The 12,764-nt window shown below is 46.4% G+C and overlaps 1 protein-coding gene and 1 long non-coding RNA gene across 2 annotated transcripts in view; one reads left to right on the forward strand and one right to left on the reverse strand.

Annotated features, from left to right (window-relative positions):
* Positions 1–3,300, reverse strand: part of tdrd15 (tudor domain containing 15) — a 53,276-nt gene extending 49,976 nt beyond the window's left edge. The window contains exon 1 of the mRNA XM_072498869.1: positions 3,152–3,300. The gene's annotated coding sequence lies outside the window, so the exon portion shown is untranslated. The remainder of the gene's footprint in view (positions 1–3,151) is intronic.
* A 652-nt stretch (positions 3,301–3,952) lies between these two features.
* On the forward strand, positions 3,953–9,171 carry LOC140410591 (uncharacterized). The gene is made up of 2 exons (XR_011940694.1): positions 3,953–4,371; positions 8,887–9,171. It is a non-coding gene; the product is annotated as an uncharacterized lncRNA (long non-coding RNA).
* Positions 9,172–12,764: the final 3,593 nt, after the last annotated feature.

Consider the following 12,764-nt stretch of genomic DNA (forward strand, 5'->3'; position numbering starts at 1 on the left):
TAGAGCTTATTCATGAAGGCTTTCTTAATCTGTCCCTTGCCCAAGGTCTGGTGATCCTCACCACCAGTCAGCTCTCCCCCATAAATGGCGAAAGCAGCCTATGGTCATCTGGTACTATGGTTACTTTACAAAAACTAGAAGAAACAGTGAGTCACTCCTGCAAAAAGACAAGCAGGTGAAGAAGCATCTCCCTCTCTCTTGCTGGAGGAAAACCCAGCACACCAGTGTCTCCAAGCAAACTGCCAAATTGCAAGAGTCAGCTCGACTGGAATAGTAGCACGGGGCTGAATGCCCCTCGAGCATGTCACACCATTCAATGAGATCATGGCTGATCTGTGACCCAACTCCATAAACCTGCCTTTGGCCCATATCTCTTAATATCTGTCTCAGATTTAAAATTAAGAACTTATCAAGCTTCAACTGCTATTTGTGGGACAGCTCCAAACTCTTTTGAGTGTAAAGTGCTTCCTAATAAATCTCTTGAATGGTTCAGCCATTGTTTTTATACTATAGCCCCCAGTTTTAGAATCTCCAAACAGTGTAAACAGCTTACCTATACATACCCGGTCTTTCCCTGTTAATATATCAGATCACCCTTATTTATCACCCCTATCACTCCATAACCTTCTAAATTCAAGCAAAAACAGGTCTAATTTGCATATTCTCACCAAGCAACTCAACTCCTGTAATCTAGGTATAATTTCTGTAAACCTACGTTGCACTCCCTCCAAGGTCAAAATATCCTTCCTAAGTTGTGATGCCCAGAACTGCTCAAGTGGGGTCTAACCAGGGTTTTGTACAGCTGCAGCATAGCCCCTGCCTTTATTCTCCAATCCTCTCGATATAAAGGCAAGCATTCCATTATCCTTCTTGATTATTTTCTACACTTGTTCATGGCATTTTAAGGACCTATGCACCTGAACCCCCAAGTCTATTTGAACATCTACTGCACCTAACCACTTTTGATTTAGAAAGTACTCCACTGTACTTTTTTGGTCAAAAATGGATAACCTCACACTTGCTTACATCAAATTCCATCTGTCACAATTCTGCCCATTGACCTTGTCTGTCAATATCTCCTTGCAATTTTATGCTATCATCTAGGCTGTCTACCATGCCACCTAACTTTGTATCATCAGCAAATTTTGATATTTGACTTTCTGTGCCATATTCCAAGTCATTATTGAATAGTGTGAATAATTGAGGCCCCAACACAGATCCCTGTTGTACACCATTAGTCACCTGCCAATTAGAGGAATTAACTATTATCCCCACTCCCTGTCACTCAACCAATTTCCAAACCATGTCAATAATTTTCCCTCAACTCTGTGGTTTTCCACGTTAGTTAACAGTCTCTTATGTGGGAAGTCCATAAAATGACATCCATAGACATTTCCCTGTCCAATCAACCAACTTAACAGGTGTAACCTACTACCATCTTATACTCAGAAAAGGCAAAGACTGATTTGTATATTTGTTCTCTTACCTGGCCTCTTAACCTCTCTCACTTTTGGTCAGAATGTGTGTGTGGGTGTTTCATTTTCATTACTTTTTTTTTTAACAACCCTTGGGATTTAGTAACTAACTTTTTGTTCTGATTCAACAAAACCTGAAGGCAGCTCAAGAGTAACATGGAGTGGGCAATATATATTTGACTTGTTAGTGATGCCCACATCCTAAGAATGAACCTCAAAACATGCAATAGATAAAAAAGGATTTAATGAGAGGAACCAAGAGGAATTTTCTCTGTAGGATAGGTGCTTAATTTTATTATTCTACCTTTATTAAAGTTACCCCTGGGCTGTGCACAAAGCACCGATTGGCAACTGATTGCACCTGAACTCCAGCTACCTAGATATAAATTGTATTATAATAGTTTTTTTTTCAGATTTACAAATATTCAATCCCATCCAGAATTCTCTCACTAATCACTCAAAGCAAACAGTAGATAATAATGGCATGGTCGCATGTGCCTCTATAGACTGATGCTCTAATATATAATACAAAAAGTCAAGCCAGCCAAAGTGGCACAATACTTGGCTATACCCACTCCCCACTCACCCTGATAAATTACAGGTTCCAAATCGCACAGCCTGGTATTTTACCACCTTGCAATATACTTCACTGTACCTGGGCACTGTAGAAACGTACAGAATTATTTCTCAAAATGTGTGAAAGAGGTAATCAGAATACAATGAAATATAAAAGAATACCATGGGTGTTGCAGATTGAAAAGAAAAACAGAAAATGCACTGAAGAGTCATACAGACTAGAGTTAAGCCAATTTCTTGCTCCACAGAAAATGAAATGAAAATCGCTTATTGTCACAAGTAGGCTTCAGTGAAGTTACTGTAAAAAGCCCCATGTCGCCACATTCCAGCGCTTGTTCGGGGAGGCTGTTACGGGAATTGAACCGTGCTGCTGGCCTGCCTTGGTCTGCTTTCAAAGCCAGCGCTTTAGCCCTGAGCTAAACAGAGAGCTGCCAGTCCTGCAGATCTTTTCCAGCATTTTCTGATTTTGCAATGAAATATATTTGTGCAACAAATGGAGCTTAAGCCAAATGATTCATGGGGGTAACACTAAAATTGGCAAAACAAACCACGATTAGTGAACGTATTAAAAGAACAATGTTCTTAACATTTTTGATCAATGACTTACATGCACCAAACCATCCTCCAGATGTTTCTCATAGTCATCACTATGAAGTGAATTGGATTGCTTTAAATTTTACAAATTGGCAAAGATGACACGCCGCATGTGAAAGCCACAGGCAAATGAAATGAAAATCGCTTATTGTCACAAGTAGGCTTCAATGAAGTTACTGAAAAGCCCCTAGTCGCCACATTCCAGCGCCTGTTCGGGGAGGCTGGTACGGGAATTGAACCCGCGCTACTGGTCTGCTTTAAAAGCCATCGATTTAGCCCAGTGTGCTAATGCTGCGAAATAAAGGCTTTCGAAGAGCAAAATAAAGTGTACCTAACGAACAAACCCCACTTAAAAAGTGAACAAAAATTAATTGGGGTGGGGGCTGCTTGGCCACCGTTGTAAATACCTACAGAGTGCGCGCCTGTACACAGCTGACGCCGAAATATTTATGTCCCAAGTGAACTTTTTAACAATTCAACACAAGTTGTCGACTTTTATTTCTTACCGGCACTATCCGCCTCCGTGGCTGAGCTCTCCCGTGGTCACGCTGCTTGCCCGAGCTGAAGCCTCCGACGTCCCAACTTCAGTCTCTGCTCACTATGGACACAAACTCCCCATCACAGCAAACCAGCATCGCAACAGCCCCGAGCATGGTCAGGTCCGCCCCACCCGCCAACGTGCGCAGCGTCTCGCCCCGCCCCCACCCGCCAACGTGCGCAGCGTCTCGCCCCGCCCCCACCCGCCAACGTGCGCAGCGTCTCGCCCCGCCCCCACCCGTCAACGTGCGCAGCGTCTCGCCCCGCCCCCACCCGCCAACGTGCGCAGCGTCTCGCCCCGCCCCCACCCGCCAACGTGCGCAGCGTCTCGCCCCGCCCCCACCCGCCAACGTGCGCAGCGTCTCGCCCCGCCCCCACCCGCCAACGTGCGCAGCGTCTCGCCCCGCCCCCACCCGCCAACGTGCGCAGCGTCTCGCCCCGCCCCCACCCGCCAACGTGCGCAGCGTCTCGCCCCGCCCCCACCCGCCAACGTGCGCAGCGTCTCGCTCCGCCCCCACCCGCCAACGTGCGCAGCGTCTCGCCCCGCCCCCACCCGCCAACGTGCGCAGCGTCTCGCCCCGCCCCCACCCGCCAACGTGCGCAGCGTCTCGCCCCGCCCCCACCCGCCAACGTGCGCAGCGTCTCGCCCCGCCCCCACCCGCCAACGTGCGCAGCGTCTCGCCCCGCCCCCACCCGCCAACGTGCGCAGCGTCTCGCCCCGCCCCCACCCGCCAACGTGCGCAGCGTCTCGCCCCGCCCCACCCCACCATCCTGCACTTGGCGCCCGCAGCCACCTCCCCTTCGGCGCGCGCCGCATGTTCTCGCTCTCACGCCAATTGGTCGGCTCCAATCCAATCCGAGCTCCGGACGCCGCTTGTTGTCAGGCGTGTCGACTGTCAGAACAGCCAGGAGCCTGCGCGCGGGAAAAACGAGTGGGCTCTTGCTGGTCCTGGCAAAGCTCGTGCGCCGCTGCTCATACGGGAAGGCGGCAGCTCCTCAGGAACATCAGCCCGGGCTCGACTGGAGGTTTCACACCAAAGCTATCCATAGGCTCGAAACGTTAACTCAGTTTGTCTGTCCACAGATGCTGCCGGGCCTGCTGCTGATATCATCCAACGTTTTCTGTTGTTTTTTATTCCTTATTCGGCGTTGCTTGGAACAGGAAGGTCTTGGTGGATGCAGCTAGACGGTAATTCTGGATTAACCGAGTGTATTACTCCAGCTTTAAACTCCTCAAGTTTTTATCTTTATGAAAATTAACAATCAACTGTCATAATTTAACGGAACTTTTTAAAAGAGTGATTAATAACTTGTTCTCTTTATTCTCGATTCTGTACATTCCCCCAGTTTAAATTCCTCAATACCGACCTCTATCGTCCAAGCTTTTGGTCATCTGATTTAGTGTCTATTTCGATCAGAGTCAAATTTTGTTTGATGTTGCGTAAAGCAACTTAAAGGTTTTCTACAACTCCAAATACTACAGTGTCGCTTTGTTATGTTTGAAACCACGAGCGTCCTACTTCAGCAAAGGTTGGTAGGCTAACCTGGAGACGGGCATTAGTTACTACATGGTTTGTGGTTGCCAAAATTTCAACATAATCACTGTTTTAGACTGAAACGGGAGCTTCTCGTCCAATATACTTAGTAGACCCAGCCCTGCGCGGTGGACTGATATATTGTTGCTCGACAACTGACTGATGCAGCCATGAATGTGGCATCTTGGACACATATGCTTGCAACACGAGCAATAAATCATTTTGGACCAGTACAACAATATCATTCCCCTTTGTTTTAAAAAAAATGACTTTTTACCTCAATTTACATTTTGCAAAGATTGAATTTTTCAGTTTTGAAGAAAATTAACAATCAACCATCACAAATAAACTGAACATGTCGTGTTATTCACCCTGGGGTAACACGGACTGCAACTGGATGCAGTTGTACTGGAAAGTAGACACCAAACTTAGACGTTAGTTCAATACTTTTATTGAACTTCTGGAGCAGTGCACACAGCTTGCTGTGGGTTGACACTCTACCAATCTAAGTGTGCTAACTATGACTAACTAGACCAGACTAGCTCTGAGCCACGTGTAGAAGGTGCTAACTGATATATACACCCTGACTGTCACTACAGTTGTCACCAGTGGAAAGAGGCGGAGTGCTGATGCCTTGTGTGTTTTCTAGTTGGAAACCCCCCTCTACTGTTCTGCCTGATGATTGGTTGCGTTCTGTCCTTTGTGTTGATTGGCTGTACTGGGTGTCTCACTGCCTGTCTGTATCTCATTATGTGCATGAGTGCATATCATGAAATCACCCCTTTTTAAAAAAAAATGTTGTTTGCTTAGAGCATGTGCGACAGTATGTACATGGATAACTATTTACATCAAATGGCGAGTGAATGGATATGTACATGAAAGGTGTCTAGCGTGCAGATGCAGAACAATATTTACAAGATAAATGTCTATCAGTCCAATCTTTGGGGCTGGCTTCGGATCCTTGTTGACCTTCTGAGAGGTGGAGGTGAGGACGACGGCGCCTTGACAGGTGGGATTGCTGCCAGGTTGGTGACCTCGTGGTGTGAGGTATCCGGAGGAGGCATAATAACATCTGGAAAGGTGCGATTTGGTGGTGGGCAGGCAAGTTTGCGTAGTGCCCTTCTGTTGTGCCCGACAATGGAGCCATCAGCCATACGAACCAAAACGATCTGGGAGCAGCCTGTCGAACCACAACAGCTGGGGAGGTGATCCAGGACTGGTAAGTGTATGGCCGAACAGTCGTCCGCAGTCCTCTATTCATGACGAGTTGTGCCGGAGACATATCGGTGGACAGAGGGGTTGCCCTGTACGCCAGCAGCGCAAGGTTGAAATCCGAAGCAGTCCGCAGCCTTGCAGAGCAGTTGCTTCACGATATGGACCCCTTTTTCGACCTTCCCGTTGGACAACGGGTAGTGTGGGCTTGGGGTAATGTGTTTGAATTGGTACAGCTTGGTGAAATTGGACCACTCTTGGCTGTGGAAGCAGGGACCATTGTCACTCATGACAGTCAGCGGAATATGATGCCTGGCAAATGTCTCCTTGCAGGCCTTGATGACTACTTGATGTGAGGTCTGACAGCTTCACAACTTCCGGGTAACTTGAGAAGTAATCTATGATGAGCATATAGTCACGTCCATTGGCGTGAAAAAGGTCGATTCCCACCTTGGACCATGGAGAGGTCACAATCTCGTATTGCTGGAGTGTTTCTTTCGCCTGAGCAGGCTGGAAACGCTGGCAGGTCGCACAATTGAGGACCATGTTGGATATGTCCTGGTTGATTCCAGGCCAATAGACAGCCTGCCGGGCCCTGCACCTTCATTTTGCGACACTGAGGTGTCCCTTGTGGATTTGTTTGAGCACTAAGCTCTGCAGGCTGCGAGGAAGAACGATATGATCTAGCTTGAGGAGGATCCCCTCGACAACAGTCAGGTCGTCCTTGACATTAAAGAACTGAGGGCATTGCCCTTTCTGCCAACCATTTGCAAGGTGATGCATTACACGCTGCAGAAGAGGGTCCATGGCAGTATTGCACCAGGATGTCATCAATGTCAGCCTGAAGATCCACATTGGAAGAGGGCATGGCATGGACTCGCTGTACGAGGTTGAGTAGCTTGCATGCATGGACACCAAGCAGGGATGCCTTGTCCGGCTTGACGATTTTGAATCGCAGTGTGGCATTGATGGTCTTGTTGGAGACAAACCGATGACAAGATCCTAATGCAGTTATGGCATTGCCATTATAATCATAGAGCTGGCAGGCTGGCGGAAGAATTTTGGGTTGCTTCTTAATGCGGTCAAAATCAGCTTGAGAGATGAGATTGGCTGAAGCACCAGTGTCCAGCTTGAACTGGATGCTGCATTGGTTAACGTGTATGACAGCACGCCATTCATCCGCAGAATCCACATTGAGGATAGATAGGCGTCTTGCTGAATTTGAGGAGGCATATTCACATGTAGTGATGATGCCCACACGATATGGGGATTCCAGGCAGTCGTCCTCTGGAACCGTAGTGCTACCAGGATCAGAATCCAGTGGACCGCGCTGTACACATCGAACGCGTTTGCGTTGGAAATGGGATCGCTGGCCCTTGACCGGTGGTGCAGACCTGCACAAGGCTGCATAATGTCCAGGCTTCCGACAATTTAAACATTGCCTGCCTTTTGCAGGGCATTGCCGCTTTAAGTGGGGGGTGCCGCAGTTCGGGCACGTCATGATGTTGACGTTGTTACGCACATGCGCAGTGCGGTCAGCCGACGTTCGCACTTGTGGAGTTTGGTCTTCGTCCGCTTCGTTCTCCCGTTCGTGGTGCACATGCGTGGGACCCGGGGGAAAGCGCGCAAAATGGTCGCCTTCATCGATACTTAGGCGCCGCATCCGGGCGATGGCCTGTACACACTCTACCTCGTGGGAGGCAAGTTGTTCATGTTCTGCCGATTTGAAACGGGAGTACCGATTTCTCGCCTGTTCATGCACTTTACACGTCTCGATTGTGACTGGCAGGGTCATGTTTTTAATTTTGAGAAGCTGCTCCTGCAAAGAGTCGGAGTGCACCCCAAAAAAGATCTGATCCCTGAAGATGGAATCAGCAGTGTTGCCATAGTTGCAGGACTGCGCTAATATATGGAGATGTTATAAAGGATTGGAAAGATTCATTCTTACCCTGAAGGCGTTGCTGGAAGACATATCGCTTAAAGCTCTCGTTCGTTTCGACTTCACACTGACTGTCGAATTTAGCTAAAACGGTCATGAATTTGGTCTTGTCCTCGCCGTCGGCAAAAGTGAGCGAGTTGAAAATTTGGATGGCTTGGTCCCCCACAGTTGATAGGAGCAGCGCGATTTTTCTGGCATCGGACGCATCCTCAAAGCCTCAATGTAGAGAAGGAACCTCTGCTTGAAGACCCGCCAGTTGGCGCCAAGTTTGCCGGAGATCCGTAGCTGTGGAGGGGTCTGGATCTTCTCCATGCCGCTGGAAGGCACTTGCTGGTTGTCACTGAATCACTCAAGGTGAACCACTTAGATAAAGTTAGACGACTGGTACCATGTCTTGTTATTCACCCTGGGGTAATCCGGACTGCAACTGGATGCAGTTGTACTGGAAAGTAAACACCAAACTTGGACGTTAGTTCAATACGTTTTATTGAACTTCTGGAGCAGTGCACACAGCTTGCTGTGGGTTGACACTCTACTAATCTAAGTGTGCTATCTATGACTAACTAGACCAGACTAGCTCTGAGCCACGTGTAGAAGGTGCTAACTGATATATACACCCTGTCTGTCACTATAGTTGTCACCAGTGGAAAGAGGCGGAGTGCTGATGCCTTGTGTGTTTTATAGTAGGAAAACACCCTCTAGTGTTCTGCCTGGTGATTGGTTGTGTTCTGTACTGTGTATTGATTGGCTCTACTGGGTGTCTGTCACTGCCTGTCTGTATCTCATTATGTGCATGAGTGCATATCATGACAAGACACGTTTTAAAAAAGTTTTAATAGCTTGATTTCTTTTCTCAAAATTAATGTTTGTGGTGCTTACATGGAGGTTTGCCTCCATCTTGGGTAATTGGAATCCATCGCTCTCAGTGAAGGGTTGGCACAATGTACTAGTGATGTGCCTGATGTTGATCTGTTGCTGGTGTTAATGATTTTTTTCTGTGTTTCTATCTCTGCTGTAGGTCGAATATGGACTCTTATTTACTTACCAGTTTCAGTCTCAATGATGTATGGATGATCTTCCAACTTTATCAATAACCGTCACTGGGTTCCTTTCGAGAATGCTGTGTCCTCTTGCAGAATGGTGATGAGGTGGCAATTGTTCTAATATCACTTGAGAGAATATGCAAATATGAGCAGCAAACGTTCTGAGTTGCTTTCAGTTTAGTTGTTTGAAGGAGTGGCAGTCGTAATTTCCTGTTAATAATAGCTGATGAATGATTTTAATAAATCTGTCTGCTGAGCAATCCTGCACTACATGTTTAAATTTAATTTACGGCTCAGTGTAAGATGGGTAAGCTTACATGAAGTAACATGAAATGCAACATGGAAAGCGGCAGTAATTCCTTTTAAACAGATTTGAAGATCACAGGAAATGCCATAGACAAGATTTGTTACGTTCATTGAAGACTCTGGGAGACAGAATCCCAAAAAAGACTCTCACAGAGCAGGGAATACATGATTTGGGGGTAGCTGGATCGATGGTGAATCAGGCAGTCCATTTGAGTCAAACAGTACAACCTGTAGGACATTGTAACATCTTTCGGCCCCATTCCTGTGCAACAGACACCATACACAAGAGAAAAAAATGTCCAAGCTCCAGTATACAAAAAAGAGGGGAAACAAAGACTGTCGCATTGCAGACTCTTCCTATGGTATAAAGAAGCTTAGACTCTTCTACAAACCAACATCATTCGTAAAAGGCAGGAAATGTCAGGAAATTCAAATTCCCCAGCATGAATTTGAAGGCCACAGGTGTCATATTCCGGAACTTAGGCTTTTTAATAAAAGAATGGAGCACTGGTTATTAGATTTATCCGTAATTAAACTGATAACGAAGTGGTGAAAATAAAGGTATCCAATGGAAAGGAGGATTTTCACAGGATCAACACTTAAGGCTTGGCTGAACATAACTTGGCAGGATAAATCTGCTCATTCTCAGACGAGCCTTATGTAAAACTGGAGGATCAGCTTTACATAAAGGTGAACTTCAAAATAAATGTTTTACAGATTATCGTTTACAGAAAACAGACCTAAGAATCAATCAGTTCGTCAGTAGATCCTGTGTTAAGAACAAGGACTATGATTTCTCAGAAGCTGAGCAGTCCGAACAAATAATGGATGTGTTATAGCATTAATGCCAACAGAAGCTTTATAAAAAGAACTTGGAGGAAAATAAAGGTCATGATATTTGCACTTGTTATAAGATGGCGGAAAACATGAAGCAGTTGTAGCTGGACAACAACACCTGCACACATTAGATGGAATTACCAGTGTTGGATGTAGCCAGGACACACAAACCAAACAATTCTGGTGGGAAGTGTGACCTGGTGCTTCCAGTGCCAAGATGTCTAAATTACAAGAATTTTGTAAATTGTATGGTTTTAATGGACATAGGACTCAGATATGCAGGAATTCTGGCTTCAGAGGTGCTACCAAACAAAAAGTATGTGCAGCAAATTGCGGCAACAACAGAGAGTGGGGAAGAGATCCACACAAGAGCAAGATTAGCAGCAAGTCAGACCAGGTGAAGATGCAAAGTATAAAGACATTCAATTAGAAACTGATCAGGCTGTCCATATTAGGGAATTTATTTAAATTATTCCATATGAATTTTCCCTTTAGAGAAAGAAATGTGCCACCGTTACCCGGTCTGGCCTACATGCAACTCCAGGCACATAGCAATATGATTGACTCTTAACTGCCATCTGTAAATGGCCCAGCAAACCACTTACTTCAAGGACAATTAGCGATGGGCAATAAATGTTTCCCAGCCAGTGATCTCCTCAAGCACGTCCTCATCTACGATTGTATCACAGTTTAGGAGTTCTTAGAAGTAGTCTACATCAAAGGTTAATCTTTTCTCTGTCCCAGAAAGGTTCTGTCCTTACTCTGCACCGGTTTGTCCTTGCCTGGCACCAGTTTGAGGCCAAGGTCCACATATTGCCTTGGTGGCCCTGAGGAAGCCCAGGCGTCGTGCTTGTTGGCGTGGAGTTGGAACTCAGTCCACCATTGGTTTTTGATTTCCCTAGTTCTTGTTTGTTCCTCTGCATTGGCTGATTACTAAGCTCTCCTCTTTGTCTTGCCGGTGTTGCCATTTTGCTAGTTGCGGTGAGCTTTCCTCTCCTTGCCGATAAGTCTCATCAAACCAGTCTTACTCTTTCCTAATCTTGTAGTCGATGGTTTCTTCGCAGATTGAGATTATGACTGTCTTCAGCTCTTTCCAGATTTCCCCCAGTCCATTAGAATGCATGCTTAGGAGATTTTGGTGAAGACATTGTTGGACGTTCACTGGCATGCTTGGCTCTTGAAGCTGCTCAACGTTGATCTTTTTGCTTAGCTGTTTCTTCACCTTCCTCTGCTTCTGGTGGAGTTTGATGGACATAGAGGAGATGAACTGGTGGTCTGTCCAGCAGTCACCTGCACTGGTCATTACTTCGGTGATGAGGATATCCATTTGGCCCTGGGATTGCACTTTGACAGAGTCGATCATGTGTCAGTGCTTTGATCCTGAATGTCTCCAGGAAGTCTCGATCTTGTCTTTTTGGCAGATCGGTGCATTGGTGATGACAAGCATAGTGCTCTGTACAATTGATGAGCAGGTTGGAGTTGCTGTTCCTAACAATCATTCCTTTCCAGGCTTGGGAGTCCTTTTTGACCCTGGCATTGAAGGTTAGAAGGAGGATGACCTTTCCCCTTCGGAATGTTGGAGAGTATGGAGTCCAGGGTGGAGTAGAAGCCTTGTTTGGACTTGTTATTGACATCAAGGGTTGGGGCATAAGCGCTCACAACTGTTTCCTGCTGTCGGAGTGTCATGAGACACTCGTTGATGCTGACAGGGTGCTTTGAAAGGCGGTTGATGAGTTTGTCCTTGATGGCAAATCCAATTCCATGTGTCCTAGGCTGATCCTCGAGTTGTCCTCTCCAGAAGAAGATGTAACCACCGCCGTGTTCCTTCAGCAGCTTTTCACCTGCTCTTTATGTCTCTTGCAGGGCAGCAACGTCAACGTTAAAGTTCCTGAGTTCACAGGCAACCAGGACTACTGTTCTCCGCTCCAATCAATTGTTCTGCATATTATCCATAAGGGCTTATGCATTCCAGGTTCCTAAATTCAGTTATCTTTGATTTTCTGATCACAGGTAGATGAACCTGCTTGATGCGGTTTTCAGCCAAGTTGGGGACGGAACAGACTGTATTTAGAGAACCTTTTCCCCTGCAGGGTGAACAAAGTGGATCCTAAAGAGGGATGCTCATTCATGAGGAAAGCTGCCAAAACATCCTCCTGTTCCTATTCCAAGAGCGAGACAACTGATTCAAACTCCACTGCCTACGTGCCGGTCCAAAGCTAGGGACTTCCAGATTATCCTGTCCTCGTCACCTTGCTGAGCGCTGCAGGACTTGCTTGTTTGGGGATGTTTTAGTTTCCCTGTAGGTGGGCGTCTTGTGCAGGACTTCTTTTAATGTGGGAATGCCGTTTCACATCAGCAGACACATGATACTTGATGGAAGACTCGTCCAGTTCCAGTGGCAAGGGAAACCCAACGACTGAGGAGCTCACAGCTGCTGCAGCCGTCATTCGCCATCACAACCATTGACATCACATTAGTATCTTCCGCCTAATATGCTGTTGAGGACTTGTTTTTGAATTGTGCTTTGCATGGTTCCTCCCCACTGACCTTACCAGCATGGCTGTTGCGAGTTAAAGCTCCTGGCTGCATTGTTCTCGGGATCAACAGAGAGTTCAAGTCTCTTCAGATTGGCCTGATATGGTACAGAGATAAACAAGTATTCCAAATGTTATATTTTTCAAGGGAAAACAGGTGTTTATACCTGAAGCTT

Source organism: Scyliorhinus torazame, chromosome 4 (assembly GCF_047496885.1).
Source record: "Scyliorhinus torazame isolate Kashiwa2021f chromosome 4, sScyTor2.1, whole genome shotgun sequence".
Lineage (NCBI taxonomy): Eukaryota > Metazoa > Chordata > Chondrichthyes > Carcharhiniformes > Scyliorhinidae > Scyliorhinus > Scyliorhinus torazame.